We start from the raw sequence: 23,557 nt of genomic DNA, 5'->3' as shown, positions 1-23,557 counted from the left end.
AGTGTGTGTTTGTATTTGCTCAAGCATACCACTTAGGGTCATGATGGTCCAATCAGAATGTTAAAGGAAAAAGTACTTTGCTTAAAGATTCGATTTACTTTCAAGAGGTGCTATAGGACCCAAATCCAATCTAAGGTCAGCGCTTGAGCAATGCTATACAAAACATGAATTGACCCACAGGCAAATGGTTTCACTCTTAATACTTTGATGTTGAATCTATCCCATCAACCAATTCAGGGAGCTGAAATGAGTACTTTGTGATCTTAGAGGCATGAAAATAAAAACAGTGCTGCACCGAGATACATATATAGAGGGTCTGTGTAGTTCAGTGGATGTCTTATTAAGGGTGTAGGAAACCTTTAATGGCTTATCGATCCTCCAAAAAAGTAAAGAGGTAAATAAGGTTTTTCTGCCTGGGGCTTCTTTTTCTTTTCAACATCACAGGCTTGCCATTAAGCCATCCATTCCTTTGATTTAAGCACATTAATAGATTTACATGAGCACAAGTTACACAACAAGGGGGAAAAAAGTGAATGAGTGCAGTAGTAGATAAATTAAACTAGCAATTGAGTAAAAAAAAGAGCTTAGAAAGACAGTAATTCAATGGCTGATTGACTAATTTACGAATTAAAATAGTAGTCAAACCATTATTATAGCTATTAAACCATTACAGATTATAAGTCCTTTTGAAATTACTTATATAACATGAATCAAATTGATCATAAAATTGTATATCAGACAAATATTTTGGCCACTCACTGGCCACATTATTAGATTCACCTTGCTAGTGTCAGGTTTTGCCTTCAGAACTGCCTTAATTCTTCCTGGCATATAATCAACAAGATGCTGGAAACATTCCTCAGAGATTTTGGTCCATATTGACCATATTTGTCGGCTACACGTCCATGATCCGAATATTCCGTTCCAGCACATCCCAAAAATGTTATGGTGACTGTGATGTTTAAATTATGCTCAATTGGTACTAAGAGGCCCAAAGTGTGCCAAGAAAATATCCTCCACATTACACCAGCAACAGCCTGAACCGTTAGGCAGGATGAATGCATGATTGCATGTTGTTTACACCAGATTCTGACCCTATCTCAATTGGCGCTTTTCCACTGCTGGTACGGCTCGGTTCGGCTCGGTACGGTTCGGCTCGCTTCGCTTTTCCACTGCGTGGTACGACTCGACTCGGTACGGCACGGTTCGGTTCGCTTTAGCTCGGTTGCTTTTCCACCGCAGTTAGTACCCCTTCAAAGTGGGTGGGACTGATCGTTATTTTGTCCCTACACTGTTTGTAGGTCCGGTGATAGCTCTCGCTGGATCCGCTCCTCGGCAACCAACGAGAGGAACGTCTGCACCTCGTCCACTGACCACGATTCAGCCATTTCTTTTTAAAGTTTAAAAAACAGATGCTACCGCGTTGGCTGTTGTCTACTGGTTATTTAAATCTAGCGGGTTTAGTGTCCAATGATGCTGGTAGTGACGATTCTGTCTGACCAATCAGTGATCTGCAGTGTTTTTACGTCACATTTTAGTACCGGTACGATACGCTTGGAACCTCAACAGACCAGGTACCATTTAAAGCGAGCCGAAGCGAGCCGTACCGTACCGTACCATGCAGTGGAAAAGCACCACAAGTGAGCCGAACCGAACCGAACCGAACCGTACCATGCAGTGGAAAAGCGCCAAAGCGTGCCGTACCGAACCGAACCGTACCGTACTATGCAGTGGAAAAGCGCCAAATGTCGCAGCAGAAATCGAGACTCATCAGACCATGTTTTTCCAATCTTCTATTGTCCAATTTAAGTGAGCCCGTGTGAATTGTAGCCTCAGTTTCCTGTTGTTAGCTGACAGGATTGGCTCTAGTGCGTCTTCTGCTGCTGTAGTCTTGATCTGCTTCAAGGTTGGACGTGTGTTCAGAGATAAGTAAGTAAGTAAGTAAGTAAAAGTTTATTTATATAGCACCTTTCACAGGTATAAGACCACAAAGTGCTTCACAACAAAAACAATTATATCATAAAATACACACAATAAAAGCATAGACAGTACATGATCATATCAACCCACAAGCAGCTAATTAAAGCCTGAACAAATAAATGAGTCTTTAGTCTGCATTTGAAGGCATCAACAGAGTCAAGAGAGCGCATAGACGGTGGGAGGTCATTCCACAACCTAGAGGCAACAGCCTGAAAAGATCAGTCACCTCTAGTACGATAGCGAGTGCGTGGAACAGTCAACAGGTTCTGATCCACAGACCTCAGAGCACGCACAGGGGTATAACGCTGAATCAGGTCACTAATATAGGAGGGTGCCTAACCATGCAAAGCTCTAAAAACTAAAACCAAAATTTTAAAATGTATCCTATAAGACACTAGCTATGTTTCCATCCACACGTTTTTATCCGCATTAAGTGATAACGAATGAAAAATGCCTTATGGAAACAGTAAAATTCGATTGAATTTCATGAATAACGACTCAAATGAAATAGGATCGGTCTCATCGAATTTTATCTTGATCGATATACGGCTTATGCGATAAACGCGGATGGAAACGTTATTATGGAAACATCACTGAAGCTTTGTATGATCTTTCCCAAAGGGATCAAATACAACAAAAAATAAAACAGGACCCAGAACAGAGCCTTGAGGCACTCCACAGAGCAAGTCCGCAGACTCAGACCTTATTTGCTTAGCTGTAACACTGAAACTATGCCCAGATAAATATGAGGTGAACCACTGCAGAACTGACCCTGACAGCCCTACTTGATCCCTTAATCTTTTCAGCAAAACCTGGTGGTCGACGGTGTCAAAGGTTGAGGACAGATCCAAGAGAACTAGAACAGTGTGTTTTCCAGAATCAGCAGACATCATACTGTCATTTGACACTTTCAGTAAAGCCGTTTCGGTAGAGTGTTGTTTATGAAAACCTGACTGAAGAGATGGTAAATGGTAAATGGACTGCATTTATATAGCGCTTTCACAGACCCAATGGCCACCAAAGCGCTTTACATTTGCCTCACATTCACCCATTCACACACTCATTCATACACCGACGGCGGTGTCTGCCATACAAGGCGCCATCCAGCTCATCGGGAGCAGCCGGGGTTTGGTGTCTTGCTCATGGACACCTTGACACTTGGTCAGGTGGAACCGGGGATTGAACCACCAACCTTTCGGTTCGCAGACAACCTACATGAACCACTGAGTTGCTGCCATGTGATTGGCTAATAGATATTTGCCTTAACGAGTAGTTGTATAAGTGACTCCCTTGAAGTGGGGACTTGGAGTGAGCAGGACACTTGCGGGCCATTATGTAGCCATTTGGAACGCACTTGACAAAGGGAGCAATAAAAGACAACGTAATTTCCTCATTATATTCACCTGGGATGGTCCCATGATATCGCAGCACGGTGTCCATCAGCTGAATAGCTGTTCTTTCAACAGAAATGTATTATTATTGCTGTTAACATAACTGTTGCAAATAAAAATACATTTTATATAAACGTTTTTGTTATATAGGCCTATGTGTGTGTGAGTGTATTTCTCTGTTCTCAACTTTAAAATTTGCTGTCATCTTTGAACCCTGCATTAACACATTAACTATGAAACTCATTTAAACATAACATGACAAAAAAGTGTGAAATATATCATGAACAAAACAAAACTACTTGAATTGCTCTGTTTGTAAGTTAACTAGAACATTTTTCCGCCATCTAGCTTTACAATGAATCACAAGTATTCACTGGGTCACATGACCATAAATTACAAAATGTCTTCCTTAAAGTGACCATCGCATGTACCCTTCGCTAACGGCCTTGTGGAAGGGCCCTTCACTGTTGCTCAAATCTGAGTTTGATCGAAAAATGATCGATCGTGAACGTCATCTTCTCTTTTCTCGCGCATCCGTCGTGGCGCTCTCGTGAACTTACGTCAGAGGCCCACACAGAAGAAAATGAATAGTTGAATAAAGTCGCACAAAAAGTATTCTCGTCGCTTGATAAACTTAAGGTTGAGCCACTGTAGTCACTTGGACTATTTTAACGATGATTTTACTAACCTTTCTGGACCGGCAGAATGAAATTGCCTAGAAGCCTATGGAGGAGTGATCCAGCTCTCAGATTTCATCAAAAATATCTTTATTTGTGTTCCGAAGATGAACGAAAGTCTTACGGGGTTGGAACAACATAAGGGTGAGTAATTACTGACAGAATTAAATTCAAAGTAAAGTAAATCAAATTCCTACTCAGACAGTATGCGGTTTCTAATGCAGCCAATAAGTTTTAGATTTTATTTTAGTTTGCTCCTCTCTCAAAACTTTGCATCCCATGTTTTTTTGTTTTACACATTACACATTTGCACTGACTTGGTGTGTTTTTTTCACCAAATAATGAAAACAGTGCCTGCCAACTAACTGTTACATGTGTGTCCTGTGTTTCCCCTTGCTTAGTGTTTTTGGTTCAGTCCTGTGTCCCAGTTTTCCCGCTCCTCGTTAGTTTTCAGTGTATTCACCTGTAAGTTCATTTGCCCCAGCTGTGTCTTGTTTCCCTCTTCATTCCTCTGTGTATTTAAGTTCCTCTCTTGTCAGTGTTCAGTGTCGGTTACTGTTTGTGTAAATGTGATGTTACCCTTGAGTTTACTATTAAATACCTGGGCCCGTATCCCTGTAGCCATGGTCAGATCTGCCATTTTCTTAAACTGCTGGTTTTGCATTCTTTTAATTCAGAGACTATGACAAAAGTAAAGGTCATGGGACTGTTGATTAGGTTACCGAGTCAATCACAAAGTCTCTCTGTTGTAATTTGCCACACAAAGCAAATGGGGCTGGGACTTGATTGAATTACTGACTCTGATTCACACACTGGCGTTTGCCACGAATGGTTAAACAAAGAAATGCATTGCTTATCACATATGACACAGACATGTGACCAAAGGGCCCATCTTGGAATCAGAATCACGTGGAAGAACCCCTCCGAAGGTGACAAGACGAACATTGTCCATTCAGATAAGCGCACACACGTGGAATCCCCCTGGGGTTTTTCGCTTACACACACAGAAGAGAATTGTAAGATTAGACAACTGGCCATTGTAGCAGTTGTTTAAACTCATCAAATTCGAAGCACACGCGCTCACACGGGACTGGTCGCGAGTTCACCCCCGTCACCATCGGTCAATGAACTCTGAACATACATACATACGCATGAACACACACACATACATACTGGACTCGATCACAAATTCACCGCGTGACCAACGCTGGTTGAACTTCTGAACACCCATTTACACACACGGAACACTCTGAACACATGGGATCAAAAATCCCCTTTTGTAAATGTATAATGTTTTGTGGTTGTGTTTTCATGATTCCCTGGTGACAAAACTGGTATAACTGTAAGCTTTTATGATATGTGATCAATTTAACATCCGTTTAATCACGAAAATCGTGTATCTGCATTTCACTAAGCCCTAGGAATGCCGAATTTGGTATGGTTGTAATCAGAATAATCAAAGAAGATTGAATCATCAACCCAAAATGTAATATGATGCATGCTTTTATTAATACTAGTTTAGAAGTGTATTTCGAACAAGTTTTATCCCCTATGCACATGATCCGGAGGGCGTGAAATACACAAGGTCTGCCGACCCGCCTTCCTGCAAACGATTGGATCAGACACGTGAGAAAGGCGTGTCCCTCGCCCCTTCAAAATAGACCGCCACCTTATCCTCTGTGCAGTTTCCTACGCCAGAGAGAGATTCCTAAACTTTCCTGCTAAACTCCAGCCGGAGTTTTCCTTCTTCGTCGTTTTTCTACTTTGTTTTAAATCTAAGTTGCTTTCTTTTGATCTACCTCAGTTGATAGTTCGGTTTCATTCAAGAACGAAACAAGTTTAAGATTAATCACCTCTCGTACGGGCCGCAGCTGAAGCAATCGCAAACATCTGCCTCCTACCGGAAGACGTGCCAGACAACTCCAACCACGCTGCCTTTGTAACACAACTCAACACAAAGGGACCGTGTTTAAATCAAGTAACGTACAAATCTCAATTAAGTGCTGCTTAAAGTTGTCTAGATTAATATTGGAATCCTTTGGGTCTCTGTTGAACTGTTTTGAACGGTCCTGTCATTCTCTCTCTCTCTCTCACACCCACTCTCTCACTCTCTCTCTCTCTCTCTCTCTCTCTCTCTCTCTCTCTCTCTCTCTCTCTCTCTCTCTCTCTCTCTCTCACTCTCTCTCACTCTAACTGTGTCTTTTTAAATACGTCATATTGCAATCCTGTATTAATTGTTTGTTTTGATATGCATATTATTTACTCCTGCGTGATTTTTAGTAGTCTATATAACCCTTAGTATTGTGTTATTAAATTCCATAATCCTTTGAATCGAATCTGTCTCATTGTCCCATGATTGAAGTCTCTGTAATATGTCAAAGATCTGTAAAGTTACCAAAGCTCTACCTCGGTTAACTATTTTAAACATCTGAAAGTGCCGTATACGAGCAGATACTTCCGTGTGGCCAGCGGAAAATATTCACTCGGTATACAGGCAGGTAATCTTGTGATATAAGGAAGTTTTCATCTCCGGTTCGCAGGACGAACCAGGATGCATGAGAAACTAATTTGGAATCACATGTAAATTGACCCTGATAATTAATCTGACTTAACTGACCTATATATCAATAATTACTACGATCAATCGTGTTAATTATTCCTATATGGTAATGTTTAGTCCATTCCCTATTTGGGATAATTTAATTTATGTATGCGATTACATATTCATTATCTAATGAATAATATTCCCCATTTGAGTTAAATAATTTCCCCAAACAAAGTCAGTGTCGCTACATCCCTAAAGAATTTTTGTGCAAAAAGTGGCTCCTAGCGGCCAAATTCTAAGAAAATTCTCAGAGTCATGACGTTTTCTTAGAATTCCCCCTAAAAGTGACACGAAAATCCCAGTTAATATAAAAGCTATTCCTCAAGATTCCTAGTGCTTAAAAGGGCTCCTAAGGCGAGATCTGCTAAGAGCAGGGAAGAGCACTTTTAGTGCCGAGTTCAGACTGCACGATTTTAGCCCCGATTTTGGCTCGCCGACAGGTTTTGAGTAATCGCTGACAAATGCCCGAAATCACAGGCAAATCGGTGCTCGTTCACGCGAGTGACAATCACGCAGTGTGAATGAGCAAAGACGCGATCTGAGAGAATCGCCGACGAGTCGCCGACCCCCGTGAGATATTTGGCATGCTTAATATCTGGACCTGTCGGCGATTCACAATCCTGCGTGTGAATGTGTTCTGACTGAAAACTAAATCGGCGATGACCGACAGCCAATGAGAGAGCAAGATACAGGGAGGAGGAGGAGTTATAGACCAGAATATCAGTATTTTAATAGATAGGCCTATATTTACAATTATTTCAAACAGAAACAAAGCACAAACATTTGCATGACCAGCAGCAACAGCAGGACATTTGCAAAATTATTTATTTACCCCCAACTCTCTTTGCAAACAGTCCTTGCTCCCCTCGTCCTCCCAACCATTTCCTGCATAAACTGTTTATTATTATTTTTTTTCATTTTCTCTACAAATCAGTGCACAGACAATTTGTAGGGTATCATTTTTAATAACAAATTCAGTGTCGCGCGAGAACTCCGGTCTCACGCATGCGTGATCGTCCGTTATTTCCTATCACTTCTTGCGTTTGTTTGGTTGTGAAACGTAGTTTGCGGACCAGGCAGAAGTTGTCGGCGATTCTTTCTTTTGTAAAGTCATGCAGTGTGAAACCTCCTGTCGCCGATCCATCGTGCAGTGTGAACACAGCAGCAACTGAATGTTACCCCAGATAGTCATGCAGTGTGAAAACAACAGTGACCCGATTATTTTGAAAATCGTGCAGTCTGAACTCGGCATAAGGAGTTCAAGGAGTTGTAGGATATTTGTTAACAAGCCTTCATAAATAGACCAGCCAGCAATCACAGACATTGATAAAAGCTGAGCCGTGCTACCCTCGTTAAGACCACACTGATTTGTAACGTTGCAATTTCAACTTCATTAAGGACAGCCCCTTGAGATAGGCCATCTTGTTTTCAATGGGGTCCATATGGGAGTGAAAGTACAAAATATGCCAGCTAGGATATTCATTTGAGCAAATAAGACATGCATCATTATTTGAACAGGGTGTAATGAGCTTAAGTTTTCATATATTTTAGATTCTAATGTTAGGCTATAACCCCTACAGCTTACTATTCATTTTCCAGATATTTTCTTGAATGTGAAATATTATTTACAATTACAGTCTGCATAAGATTAGAGTGTATAATTATGTTTATTGATTTGAGGGTACATCCTTTGCTCATTATCACCAAAAGTTCATTTTCATCAAACTTGTAGGATCAACCAATCACGGCTTTTGAAATGATGACTCATACCTAGCAACGGGGTCAACCACACCTGCTCACTAAGATAGGATTTTCCATCCATTCCTTGCTCAGAGTTCACTGAAAATGTTCTGGAATCACTTCTAAGCTAAAACTCCTGGCAAGGAATTTTTAGGTTAAGTTAGGAGCTCTCTGAGAGGATTCTCAGAATCTTTAGGGATACGGGCCCTGGTTTCTCTGAATATCCTTCGTCGTGCGCTTTCTATTACCCAGAAACGTAACACTAACCTCATTCTTCCATATGCACATTTCATTTTTAGATGACATATCAGATATTAAGCACGGAAGGCAGCAACCGCCTTTTATTTTTGAATTTCTTTTTTTTTTTTTTAAGTGGCACTATATGTTGCAGGTACAAGCAAGACGAAATCCCTTTCAAAATGAAACAAAACAGGAAATGTTCTGGAGAAATGAGAGTTCTATTTATTACAAGGGTATATTATAATATTCTGGCAGTGCACCGCAGTCTATCATCCCTGTTAAGGCTGGTATCCTGATATGACTGATTTGTCACATTGCACAGATGGTCTCAACACTGTGTGCAGAGATGAATAAAAGTCCTATTGTGCGTGTTAGATTTAATCCTGTTGAATCAAGTTTTGAGACGCGAACAGTGAAAGCAAAAATAATTCAGGCTTCTGCCGCTTACTGATTCATTCATTTTACAAGAGCAACACATAAACTGATTCCACATTTATAAGCAGATGAGTAAATGTTCCAGTTGAGTGTTTAAAAAAATACATGCACACGCAAACAACCATAAAGTCGTATTGCTAATTAGCATCTTGACATCTTAAATGGGAAGGCTGCTCCTTAGAAGACTGGATAATTGATTTCTTATTGTTTTCACATTACTGCAATAAGGCGTATCATTAATCAAGTGCCCTCAATTAGTCCAAGCTGCAGAGAGTAATGTAACTGTCTGATTCCTGCACTAACATAACTTTCATGTGAAGCTTTATCTTACTTTCTTTCCACAAATGGGCTTGACTGTTTCGATTTATCCCAAGTGATAAGTGAGTAAAGCCCTTGTCTTTTTTAATCTACTTTTAATATTTCATTGTAGATCAAGCCGCTCTCTAGTAATGAATCTGAACAGAACAATATCTTTAAAAAGAGGCCCACTGCTGAACTGTATTTCTCAATATGCAATGATTTACAACTTTGACATTTACAACATTAGCAGATTACCCACGAGTTTAGCCACTCTTCCTCAGACTTCGTTAAAAAGATAATAATATTTCCATAAGATAAATAGGCACAACATAACACGACCCAAACTATCACTTCTGCAACAATTGGTTTAAAGATTAGAAACATCAGACAATCAACATGTGTCAAATTGGACGACTAAATGAGTTTTACTCTCTGTTGGGTCGTCATTCATCTCTCAGTCGGCCTTCTGCTCTGAAAAGGCCCATATTTCCTTTAGATAAGAATGGCAATGGGTATAGAACAAAAAGATGCAGATTTTTTTTAATCTGTTGATAGATAAAAAAAAAAAACTTTTGAATGATTAGAGTCCTGAGACTGTTTCTATTTCCATGTAAACTTATCAATAGATAGATAGATAGATAGATAGATAGATAGATAGATAGATAGATAGATAGATAGATAGATAGATAGATAGATAGATAGATAGATAGATAGATAGATAGATAGATAGATAGATAGATAGATAGATAGATAGATAGATATGCAGATAGATAGATATGCAGATAGATATATAATACTGTATTATTTTTTTGTAGCTTTCATTCAAAGTTCATTCAAAACTAATCATTTAGATAGATGCTTGAAATTACTTTCTGAAATCCGACTTGACAACATGTCAAATGTAAGCCCTTAAAATGTTTTTCACTTCAACTTTGTCTATCTGTAATCTGCATTCATGGAACACCACTCAATTGAATCAAGGTAGCATTCAGTGTTAATTCCTACCTGAATGGTGGAAGCTTTCCATTGAGCGCTGTTGAAATTGCAATAGAACACTAATTGCAGGGATAGTTTCCCTGGAGCAACCAGGGTAAAGTGCCATTAGTCAATTTGAACATAGGCAGGATTGTTGAACCAAACGTTGCACTGGAATCACAAGGACATGGGCATACATGCAGAAAAAACACTACTGATTACAAGTTGCTGATACTCTTGAAGTAGTTATTATGGTCAATATAGGATTATTAAATACAGGGATTCAGAGAGCACTAGTGAAAATGCTTCTATTTTGCCCCCCACAAAATCATTTTTGTTAACAAATAAGTGGGAAATGGTTGAATGTCACAGTTAGTATTTGGTAGATATCTCACCGTTTTGTTTTGATGACAGCAGCAAATTGTTCTAAATTTGAATGTGTCACAAAACTAAAAGAACTTTATAAATATTTGCTTGCTGGGCTGTTAATAAATATATGCTATTGTTACATTTTATCTCCCAAGTCTTTGGTAGAACTAGAAATTATTCAGCTGTTGGAATTCAGCTTCTTCTTTCTTTTTACCTTGAATCCTGAAATTCAATTATGTCTAAAGAAAAAAATAATATATTAATGTAAAAAGAACAGCAAAAGAGAAATATTTTTTACTAGTGGTTTCAATAGGACGTCTATGAGGTTTATGATATAGCTTAATACAACAGTAAAAAAAAAAAAAAATAATAATAAAAAAATAATAATATGGGTAACTTACATTTTAAGCAATAGGCCTAGTTTTTTTTTTGCTCTGCCAACGAAAATAGTTCCAAAAAAAGCCACGCCATAACTGTTGCAACACAGTGGTGTTTTGTTCCTGAATGATTCCATGCTTTTGAACAAATCGATTCACTTAATGATTCAAATGACTCACTGATAAAGACTGCAATCACTCGTCTAGCGCACAAAACAGACAAGTGGAGTGAGAGATACAAACAGTGAAAAGTCCCAGTGCTGTTGATGTGCTATGTATCATACATTCTTCGAACGCCTCTCGCCCAATCATATTGGAGGACCTAACTGTTAACACTACATTGAGGTTGAACTTGTTGACATTAACTAACATTAATGAATGCTTTAGTTAAGTAATGTTAATTTCAACATTTAAATGAAATTAACTGACCTGAGCTAATAATGAACAGTTGATTTTTTTTTATAAAAGATTTATAAATACTAATGTATTGCTCATTACTAGTGTAAAGTATTACCAGTATTGGTCATTTTAATTTAATTTAGATGACATTGTATTGTTTTATTTTATAGTTAGTTAGTAAGTTTGATGTGATGTGCAATATGATCTCAGACCTTTAGATCCACTATGCATTGCACTGTTAATGTTTTTAACTAGTGTTACCATGATAGATGACAAAATGAGAAATAAACAAAATAAAAACAAAATGATAGATACAAATCAAAGCATAAATAATCTGCCAAAATTCTGTTTCATTTTTCTTTCTTATTACTCAAAAAATTGCCTGTTTTAGCATAATAATGAATGTAATAAACATCAAGGCATGGTTAGAGTTGATAAACCAAACTGTAATGCATTCAATCTGTATGACATTTTTAGTCAATAACAATATAGAATCACCATCCCTAGCAATGCCCTTCTCAGCGTTAAACTGCAGCTGAGGCGATTTCCACTAATCCTAATTGAGAGAGGTACTGAACAGGACTAAATAAACTGAATGCCCCATGTTTGAAAACACAGGTACATCATTCTCCACAGCAATGCTTCAGTGTCCAGCATCAACTGTGATAAACTAAGCTCCACTGTAGATTCCTCCAATTCCATCCTTTGCTGCAAGAGAACCAGCACAGCTGAATGTGGCTTTACCTCATTTTGCTGCTCTCTTCCAGCATCGCCTGCTATTACAGATAATATTCACAAGGAAGGTGTTTTAACTGATAATTCAAGCACTTTATTGTCATTGTGTAACACAATGAAGTTACTCTTGTGACAACCCCAAAGGGGCATTTAAAATCTGAAATCAAGAGAAAAATGTCTATTTAAAATAAATCAAAGTGCAAGTAGTTAACAATACATAATAAAGATAAAATAGTTATATGAAAGTATGAAAATAGATAAAATATGAATAATTAGCATAACAATACAATAATTCAATGCGATATAAAAGCTATGGCAACAGAACCATCCTACAAAATGTTCAAAGTTGCTCAGAATATTGAAAATTGAGTAAACAACATTATTGTTATTGCACAAATGTACTGCAGCACGAATTATAATTGCACATATTATTGAACAATGTGTCACACATTGCCAACACAGCTTATTACACATGGTTAGACAAGGGGATATCAGACAAGACAAGAGGATATAATTCAATATAGGGCCGATAAACGCAATGTCATTTTTTAAATGAAATCCAATATTATGGGATAAAATAAAAAGTGAGCAATGTCATTTAAATTTCAGAAGAGAAGTTGCCCCCCGAGCTCAGTCATTAGTGGGATGCTTTGCACAAATGAGTTTTGCTATGCGACACCCTAAATGAATTTTCAAGAAATACTTCTATTATTGCAAGTTTTAGCAATCCACAATTATTCTGATATTAAATACAAGACAATTTTTTATTAAATTGCCCTCTGTGTTTACATTACACAAACACAAGCCAATTCTATATCGTTCAGATTTTGAACAAATGACTGTAAGCCTATGAGCATAATTTTCATAATGTTGCTGCGCTGTAATATAGATTTCCCTCAACTAATTGCAGAACAGTGTGAAACACAATCTATCTCAGACTGCAGTTATTTGAAGGTTCACAACTTTACAGGCTACTAACATCTCTAAACTAGATTCTTCCTAAAGCCATATTTGAATTTAATAATGACTGACATGACCACAATGGCATTGCATACAAGGATGCCCTCTCCCGTTTCAACAGGCTTCAAGTGACAAATACTAAAAAAAATGGACTGCTCTAGCCTCTACCAATTAAAGCAGCTTCATTACACATGCAGTTTCAATTAAATTCAGCATTCAGATCATAAACCAATGCAGAAGGCTAGAGAGTTTATCACAGCCGGAGATAATTCCCTGCATTATCCAGCACTCTCTCTCCCTGCAGAAAAACTATTTGGATATTACCTCCTTAGTAAGAGGTGCTGGTAAAATAATTCAAAGATAAAGAGAGGATGCGCTTGTTGTGAGACACTCCTGAAAACAATTAATCTTTTTTAGACTTAATTTAATAATGCAAACTATCAATGCAAAAATAACTGCAGGGAAACACTGATGTGAACGAATAGTTCATTACAAAATGCAAATACTGGCTCATTTCCTCACCCTCATTTTGTTACAAACCCATATGCTGTTACTGTGACTTGTTATATAGGGGCGGTTTACACAACAACGGTTTCAACGAAAAACGTGTACATTTGTATGCGTTTTGGCCGTTCATTTACAAGACAACTGCGTTTTGAGGGCCTGAAAGCGCAAAACAAAACTTTTGAAAACGGGCTTCAAACTGCACGTTTTTGAAAACAATGCGCATGCATATTACATGTTCAGTCTATAGGCGAGTAGTTTCTTTACAAAGTGACATCGCCAACTACTGGCCTGGCATGCATAATACAGCGATTTGAGTTGTTTTCGTGGATCCGTGTGAACGGGGATCGTTTTTGACATCGTTGTCATCTGTACAAGAAAAACACAAAGGAAAAACTGGAACATTGTTGTTAAACGTACCCTTAATTTGCTTTTCTATGCCCCAGTGTTTTCTGTGTTGTTTGTCAGTTGTTGTCCTGATCAGTTCTGCTCCTGTGTTTCCTAGTTTCTGTTCCCTGTGATTGGACTATTGTTTGATTAAATAAAGCCACATTTAGATCCTATCATCCTACTCTTCCTCATCTCCGGGTTCAACCATTGTATCACCACAAAAGTGGGCAGCACTTTATTTTAGGGTGAAGTAGTTACACGTTACTACATGTACTTACTAGAGTAATAACATAAATTACTGTATGCATAATACAAGTAACTAACCCTAAATCAAAACCACCATAACCGTAATAGTAAGTGCATTAGTTAATTAATATTACTCAGTAACTATTTGATTAAGTACAATGTAACCGTCACCTTAAAATAAAGTGTAACCCAAAAGTGGTCCATTTAACTTGTATTCCATTTTTGCTGAAGCCATTCAATACCTTTATTTGTTTTTAAATTTAATTTATTATTCACTGATAATCTTGCCCTCACACATCTAGAATCCAGCACGCATTCGCCTCCAAAAAAAAACAGTCTAGTCACATGGTGTGACTGGAAACAACACTACCTGATTTATATAGCGGAGAGAGATAGCAAATCTGATCAAGAAGATAAAGGATGAGCCTAAGATATATTATATATATATAAAAGCATGGCTTAGAATTTAGCAGCATACCCTGTGTTTTCCTGCTCAGAGAAAATTTGTGATTTTAACATTTTCTTTGACAGATTTTCTTTTTTTCTACAGAATATCATGCTTCTGTCTTCATATTAGGCATAAAGCTCATCCATTAAACGTTGGAAATTGCCTTAACTGTTCTCTACAAATAATGTGATGCCACACTGAGAAAATGTGATTCCGTTATTACAACCATCCTATCCCTGAAATCCAATCAATAGCAAAATTGTGATATTATTGCAGTTGATAACCAGCTAAATCTGGAAGAGGATTTAAAATCTTTTCACTTTTCCCGAATTGGATTGAAAAATCTCTCTTCAACTTAATGCAATGTCTAAGAAATTCTAGCCTAGTAGGCCTATATTTATTTTTTCCTTCCAGAATTTTAGAATATGAATTGACCAAATATTTATGCTAATATGCATTCTAATGCTGATCATTTCATACAGTAGGCCTATTTCCAGAGACATATATCTAAATATGTAAATGTTTTCAAAGAAAAACATTCCCCTTCTCAGATGAAATTATTGCTATTGAACCAATATATTCCACATTCAGCAGCAGCTAATTTACAGCACAGTATGCACTGCTGTATGTGTCTATAAGGGTGTCCTTTAAAAGGGTGTCAGGCGTTCGATTCACAGCTGCCATTTTAGCAGAGGAACCAGAGCGAGAAACAGAACGGCTACAGAGATTCGCCTGGCAGGTCAGAACATTAATGGCCAATAACAGATGTTTTTCAAGATATATGAGGATCAAGACCACTTCCATCTCAGTCCTTCCAAAAGCATTATTACAGGGGAGTGACGGTCACGGCTCATACTGTAACTCAAAATAACTTGTAATCATTCCCTTTTTAGTTTCTAAAGCAGATAAAACTGAATGCAGTGGTAAAGAATATCAACGTTGTGGGTGCCGACCTCTCTAGCATTTCATGGACTTTCAAAAAAAGCCTGTGTCCACTCAGAAATGAGTGTCCTTTTGTGTTGTGCAGTTCCACTATAGAACATAATTAGAGAGACCACATTTTTGCCATGGTTTTGTCCACTACTTTTTGAACACTGTTCCACTGTTAAAAATGCCTTGCGATTCACATGATTAAAACACACAATTGAAGACACTTGTCTCCACATACTGGCATACTTAAGTTTCAGTTCTTTGTTCTTGTCATGGCCGGTTGCTCAATAATGAGGAGAGAGTGGATCTATTCTCAGCAGCAATAGTAATTATTCAAAATAAACTCAAAACAACACTTAAAAAACAAAACAAAATCAGGAACAAACCAATCGGTATAATCATGACGAGGGCTGATAATGAAATGAAAGAAACATGGGGCTTAAATACACAGACCAAAATCACATAATCATCCACGGGTGCAAACACTAATCAAGCCATGAGTAATATTGAAACTAACTAGAAGAGGGGAAAGAGAACAAAGGAAAAAGAAAACAGAGCAAAAACCAACTCGTAGTAAAACTCAAACACAGATCAAACATGACATAACCCTGACAGTTCTATAAGTCGGCGAGTTATTAGGTGTGTTCGACTTGAAGCCGCGCTGCTCAGACTGATCGGTGTATGACATCAACGTACCGGGAGAGCTATTCGAAAGCATTCAGAGCCGCCTGCTCTCTAATCGCTCTTGCGGTACTTTGATGTCACACACCAATCGGTCTGCGCAGCGCGGCTTCTAGTCGGACACACCTATTGATTGCAAGAACATGCATGTCCGATTCAGTCCGATTACTGAATGAATCACTCAGGGGTGCATTTCTCAAAAGCATCTGTTGCAAGTTCCGTCGTTAACAGCGTAGTTCAACGAGTCTGTGTTTCCCGAAAACATAGTTCTAACAAACATTCGCAAACTGCATCGCAAAGTTGTGTGGTTGGAACGACAGCTCTCGAGCTGTGGTTAGAAGCATAGTTTCTTGTTTGCATGACATGTGGACTCAATAAATCCTTATCTTGAGCCAAATAAGCAAGCTGACATTCAGTACAATCGATATCTTTTATTTATAATACATACAAATGTCATTTACGTCTTTTAGTTTGTCAAGAGTTTGTCACCTCGTTGATGGACGAGCTGGTCAAAGCTGTTCGAGGTCTCCAAGCTTCGTCACCAGTGCCACCACCCACACAAGCCGTCGCCGCTGCTGTCAGCCCTGCACCGGTCCCGCCCACCGCGACTCCTCTTCTAGCGCTCCCAGAAAAGTTTGACGGGGATCCCGACAAATGTAAAGGCTTTATTCTCCAATCCTCACTGTACATCGAGCAACAACCAGCGCTGTATTCGAACGACACAGGGAAGATTGCCTTTATGTGTTCGAATGGATGACGGCCGTATGGAGAGTCGATGATTCAGCATTTCCATCCTTTCCGGTGTTTCTTCAACGCCTCAGGAAAGTCTTCGAGCACTCCAGGGAGGGAAAGAGCGCGGGCGATCGCCTGCTGGAGCTCACGCAGGGAAGATCAACCGCCGCCGAGTATGCTCTCACGCATCGCACCCTGGCCGCACAAACCTGTGTCTGTACTGCGGCGAGGCTGGCCACCTTCGCATCTCTTGTCCAACCAGACCTCGTTCGACCGCTTCTCGATCGGTGAGTCCAGACCTCGATGCACTACATCCCACCTTGTCTGTGTTTGTGCCCATCGTGATCACGACGAACGGAAAGCGGATTCCCACCAGAGCTCTGGTAGACTCTGGAGCCACTGGAAACTTTATTTCTGCAGACTTTGCCCGAGAACACAATGGTCCAATAATCCATTGCCCTTCTTCCCTTGCAGTCGAGGCCATCGACGGAAGGCCATTAGGCACCGGTCACATTTCCCATCTCACCCAAGAACTCCAGCTGCACACAGGGCCGCTTCACTCCGAGGTTATTCAGTTCTATGTCTTCCACGCTCCACGCACCCCAGTGATCCTGGGCCTGCCATGGCTCCGTAAGCACAATCCACTGATCCATTGGAGAACCAACCAGATTGCCCGCTGGGGCACGTCCTGTCATACCAAGTGCCTCGCTCCGGTTGCTCCTACTCCCATCCAAGTCATCTCCGTGCCCGTGGAGATGCCTAACCTGACTGACCTCCCTACCGAATATCATGATCTGGCAGAGGCCTTTAGCAAAGCAGGTGCCTCAAGACTCCCACCTCATCGCGACAGTGACTGTGCCATCGATCTGCTACCCGGATCCGTACCTCCCAATGGTCGTATCTTTCCTCTCTCCCAACCGGAGTCCGAAGCTATGAGGAGATACATTGAGGAGGAACTTGGAAAGGGCTTCATTCGGCCCTTCACGTCTCCTGCATCTGCTGGTTTCTTCTTTGTCCAGAAGAAGGACAGAGGCCTCCGGCCCTGCATTGATTATGGTGCCCTGAATGACATCACTGTAAAGTTTCACTACCCACTCCCGCTGGTACCAGCCGCCTTGGAATTGCTCCGTACGGCCAAGTATTACACCAAGCTCGATCTACGCTGTGGACGAGTGGAAGACAGGTTTCTCCACCAACACGGGGCACCAAGAGTACTTGGTCATGCCGTTCGGCCTGGCGAACATTCCATCCGTCTTCCAGTCGTTCATCAACAACGTCTTCAGAGATATGCTCCACCGTACAGTCATAGTGTACATCGATGACATCCTGATTTACTCTGACACCCTCACAGACCATGTGCAGCACGTTCAGGCCGTCCTCCAGAGACTCATTCACCACCATCTGTACGTCAAACTGGAAAAGTGTGAGTTCCACCAGACCTCCACTACGTTCTTGGGGTATGTCATCAGCCCGGACAGAGTTGCTATGGACGAGGGCAAGGTCAAAGCAGTCCGCGAATGGCCATGGCCCACCACCCTGAAAGAGCTGCAACGCTTCCTTGGGTTTACCAACTTTTACCGGCGGTTCATAAGGAACTTCAGTGCTGTGGCAAATCCACTCACCTCTCTGGTGAAGAAGGGAACACATCGTCTTCCGTGGAACTAGTCTGCCACCCAAGCTTATAACCAGCTCAGACAACGCTTTATCCTGCACCATCCTGACCCCGGATTACTGTTCATAGTCGAGGTGTAGCCTCAAAGTACGCTGGGGCACCATAACAGGCACCTCCAAACCAAGCTCACCTAGTTTGGTTGTGACCTGACATAACAAAATGTCATGTTTGGTTTCCCCCCTTTTTTTCTCTCTCTTTGTGGCTTGGACCTTGGTATGCACTGGTTAGCTCCCCAGCCAGAGACACCACATTCAACCCAGATAGTTATTTTACATGAGAGAAGGGATTTAGGACAAAGGCGGAAAAGGGGAGGGGCCAATCAATCCAACAACCGAGTTTGTAATGACCATGCCAACATGCCAGTCGCACCCACAGACAGCACCCACAACAGACCCAGACCATTTATATTTTATAAAATAATGTTTACAAATTATATATTTATATGTAATGTTTTCTGAAATGTTATTTATATAGGCGAAGATAGGGAAGTCAAAAACTTGTATAGTATCAATACAAATACCACCATCCCTACCACCACCATCACCGACAAAAATAGATAGCGATAGCAAAAGTATGCAGATTTATAAATAATAAATAAGCAGAAGTATAGCTTATCGAGCACTATATATATATATATATATATATATATAAATGACATCTATCCATAAATAATTGTAGAATGATGTATTCAATAATACTCTTATTTTTTATTATTGAGATTATTTATTATAAGTTTGTGAACATGTGGTTGGGAGAGTGCGTGGGCCGGTTCCAGGTAGCTAATTTATATGGAGATGAGTTAGGAATGGTTTCCATATATCAAGAAATGCTATAATATTCTTGTAAGTGTATGTTATTTTTTTCTAATGTGGTGTATTCTGTGAGAAGATTAGTCCAGTGATTCATATGTATACAATTTTTTGGATTTCCAGTTTTGCTAAATTACTTTCTTGGCGATAGTTAGAGAAATGAGGAGTGGGTTTTTATATTTGACTGGGAGATTATCAACTTCTATGCTGTTATTGAGTAAACAGAGTGAAGGAGATGTAGGGATCCCACAACCTATGAAATTGGAGAGTTTTGTGGTCACTGATATCCAAAATGAGTAAACTGATTGACAGTAAACTAATCCATGTAGCATGAAGTCGTCTGTGCTCCCCAATGTGCACTGTGAACCGATATCCGTATTTCTCTAGCCCATTATAAACTTCTTTCTTTCGGTGATGTGAGTCCTGTGAATAATCTTGAACTGTATGAGCTGGAGGTTTGTATTGTGAGTCATTGAAAATGTATTATTACAGGTGTTGGGGGAGAAGGCTACATATTTTTCCCAGTATTACAAATGTTACATCATTATTTAATATAATTTTGTGTACGGTAGTTTGGATATTAATTTGTTGGAGTGATTTTCCTTATCTTCCATTAACTGAGAGGGATGAAGTGGGTTATTGATTATGTTGATCTTGGATTTAACTATGGATTTAATTTGTTGATATTGGAGAAACTGTTCTCCCCAAGACCGTACCTCTGGACTAGTGTTTTAAATGATGCAAATTGGTTATTTTCAAATAAGTGATGAAGGTGAGTAATTCCTTTTTGTTGCCATGATGGAAAATGTATAGGTTTATTGCATAGTTGGAAATCAGGGTTGAACCAAATGGGGGGGTGTCAGCATGGTGTTAGTGGTGAATTATTAATTTTATTTACTTTCCACCTTGCTGTCAGAGTTCATGCAATTGTAATATTCTTAAAATAGTGCATTTTCTTAGTTGATTTTGATAGGAAGACAAGGTCTGATAGCCTTCTAAAGTATTTTGCACTGATTTTGTTCCAATCCCATTCATAAAGTATTATGATTGTTTTTATGAATCCATTTATATAAATATTGTAGCTGGTTTGCTAAAAAGTAATATTGGAAATTTGGAGCTTCTAGGCCGCCGTGTGATTTTTGTCTTTTGTAATTTTCCAGCGATTATTTTAGGTGTTTTATTCTTCCAATAGAAGTGAGAGGTTAATGAATCAAGTGATTTAAACCATTTATCGGTGGGTGTTGTTGGAAGCATTGAGAACAGGTAGTTGACTTATGGTAAGGTTTTCATTTTAATTGTAGCAATGCGACCGACAAGTGATAGTGGTAGGTTAGTCCAATTGCTTACTTTCTTGAGTACGTACTTATTTTAAACAAGTAACTACTTCACTATCGCTAAAAAAGTGCGTTCTATATAGTTTGAATTTGTGTAGTATGAATGCAATCCAGACGTACTGCATTTGCCATGTTGTCATTATCATGTGACCGTTGCGTCAGTTGTGTCACTTCACTGTAATTCACAATTCCTCACCTGTGGCCTCATGGGATAGTAAAGTGTTGCACACTTCAGAATCTCGCCGGAATAGGAGGTCATTCGAGTACTTTTTGCTTCCCTTTTATGAGCACTGTGAATTCTGACTTATTTCTTTTGTCACATACTGTTTTTCACCTACTATATGCAATTTCGGATGCAGCCAATATCAACTTCCATTTCATGTCGGAACTCAATGGAACTTCTAGGTCCTAGTGCCCCTTTTTGTATTTTTTTTTTCCTCACTGTTGGCAGCCAAACGCAGTTGTCCAAGGCCGTGGGAGGACGGCGCGAGACAGAGGTGGACAGTAACAAAGTAGCTAGATTTACTTGAGTACTGTACTTAAGTACACTTTTTGAGTATCTGTACTTTACTTGAGTATTATTTTTTCTGGAAACTTTTTACTTTAACTTCACTTGAAAGACAAATATCGTACTTTTTACTCCACTACATTTCTGTCAAGGTCCTTGAGTAGAAAGTAGTAACGTCAGTCAGTGGATGATTTTGGTTGCAGGGGTTGCATTTTGGATGGAAATGACACTCAAGTAAGGAAGTTGTGTAATTTTTCTACCTCTGTGTATAGCCTATATGTTTTAGATATGTATGCAGAGTATTTTAGTACACAGATGATAAGAATACATTTTTTAGATGTACATATAATAAAATTCATATATTGTATGTTAATTTCATTTTTTTATATTTTATTTCTATTTCTATATTTGTTGTAAAAAAAAATCTGTCACCTCTACAAAATAAAAATAGCTATTATTAACAACAACAACAATATAAACCTTAACACTTGAAATGAATATCAATGCCACATTCAAACATTCAGTTGAAAGCTATTTCTTGTTAAAAAGTCTTGCAATTTACATAAAAAGAAAAACAGGCATATAGGAAATTCTGTACTGGAAAAAAACACCTCCCCATGAGTCACTGCTCACGAAAAGATTTCTGCAAGTCTGCTCAAGATAAACACATGTGGATTATTGAAAAGGTCTTCATGAGAGAAAGCTACAATAACAGCATGCATGAATATATACAATTAACTTTGAAAGAATTTAAGAAGTTCAGAAATGTTATTATATTTTCCCATACGCTAGTGTAGACCTACTCATTTTCAAATGATACACAAATGCAATAATAAGGCCAACAGTATTTTTATTATATTGTCTATGGGGTTTGTCATTTTATTTATAACAACCTTGGAATTAGCTTTTTATATTTTTCCTTAAATTCTCGAGTGCCTTGTCTTTATATGTTTTTATAACCTTGGAATTACCTTTGAGAGGAAATTGGTGTTGTTGTTAGCGTTGCTTTTGGATTTCGAGTTACTTGTTTTTCATGAAAAGTCAGGCAGCCATGAATCTGAAAAATTAATACTTCAATCATTGCCACAACACAGCAAGCTCCCAAACCAACATACACATTTTTGGAAGACACTGAAACCAATACCCAGACAAAATCTGAAAAATAATTGAGGTAAGAATTGATTCATCAGAAATTTCACTGGAAGATTCAGTGCCGAACTGAGCAGAAGCTGTGACGAGATGAATCCGGAAGTTTTAGCTCCTTGCCCTATGGGAAAACCATCCATGCTTAAAAGAGATTTTCATTACATGGACTTTGATTCTTTCTCCAGTGACCAGAAGGAAAATAAGCAAACGAAGTTTCCCATTCCATGTTTTGAACAATCATGCATCTGAAGCAAATACGTGCAAATCCTGTCTGGAGACTTGTAAACTCTGAAAGTAAATATGTGGCAGGCAAATACAAAATGTTCCTCATCTCTCTAACTCCCTCACTCCTATTCTCCCATGTATCATACTAAGATTTGATTTCTTGCTCAACTTAGCAAACTCAAATAGAATAGGTTAGATTTAAGCATGTCTTATGCCCTAAAGAGTCTGTTCAGACATATCAAGGCCCTTATCATGACATACACCCGATTAAAAAAGACCAGTGAACTAAGATCCACCATCATGCTCATTTCATCTATGAAATCGTCAAAGCCTCTTAAACCAAGCATGCCACAGCTATCTTCATCTACAGTATGTCGATGTAATATGTGTTGTATTTAGAATGAAAGGTTACGAGTTATAAAACTACTTGTTTTTATCATTCTGTTAATGCTGTACTCATTAATAAATTGATTTCTGGTTGAATTAATGTATAATATTTAGAATAGAGCAATTAGATGAAGCTTTTTATATTAGTTTTTCAAGCCTTTTTAGGGACAGAGTTCAAATTAGCCTGTACTTCAATTAATCGCTATCTAAAAATTTTAAGTTTTGTGTTGTTGTTTTTGTGCTGATTGCAAATAGCATAATAAAAAAAATATTATAAAAAAATATATGTATTATTATTAAACCACGAAAAGCAGCAGTAAAGGTGTCATTATTGTGCTTGGTTATGTTAATAAAATTTAATC

General features: G+C 38.8%; 1 protein-coding gene across 1 annotated transcript in view; it reads right to left on the bottom strand.

The window, feature by feature from the left end:
- si:dkey-162b23.4 (sodium/hydrogen exchanger 9B2) overlaps positions 1–21,085 on the bottom strand; it is a 58,888-nt gene extending 37,803 nt beyond the window's left edge. Inside the window, exon 1 of the mRNA XM_056236875.1 lies at positions 21,074–21,085. The gene's annotated coding sequence lies outside the window, so the exon portion shown is untranslated. The remainder of the gene's footprint in view (positions 1–21,073) is intronic.
- Positions 21,086–23,557: the final 2,472 nt, after the last annotated feature.

This window comes from Rhinichthys klamathensis, unplaced genomic scaffold (assembly GCF_029890125.1).
Source record: "Rhinichthys klamathensis goyatoka isolate OS25496 unplaced genomic scaffold, OSU_Roscu_1.1 h1tg000469l_1, whole genome shotgun sequence".
In the NCBI taxonomy this organism is placed as follows: Eukaryota; Metazoa; Chordata; class Actinopteri; order Cypriniformes; family Leuciscidae; genus Rhinichthys; species Rhinichthys klamathensis.
This window is presented reverse-complemented; position numbering and strand designations above follow the sequence as displayed.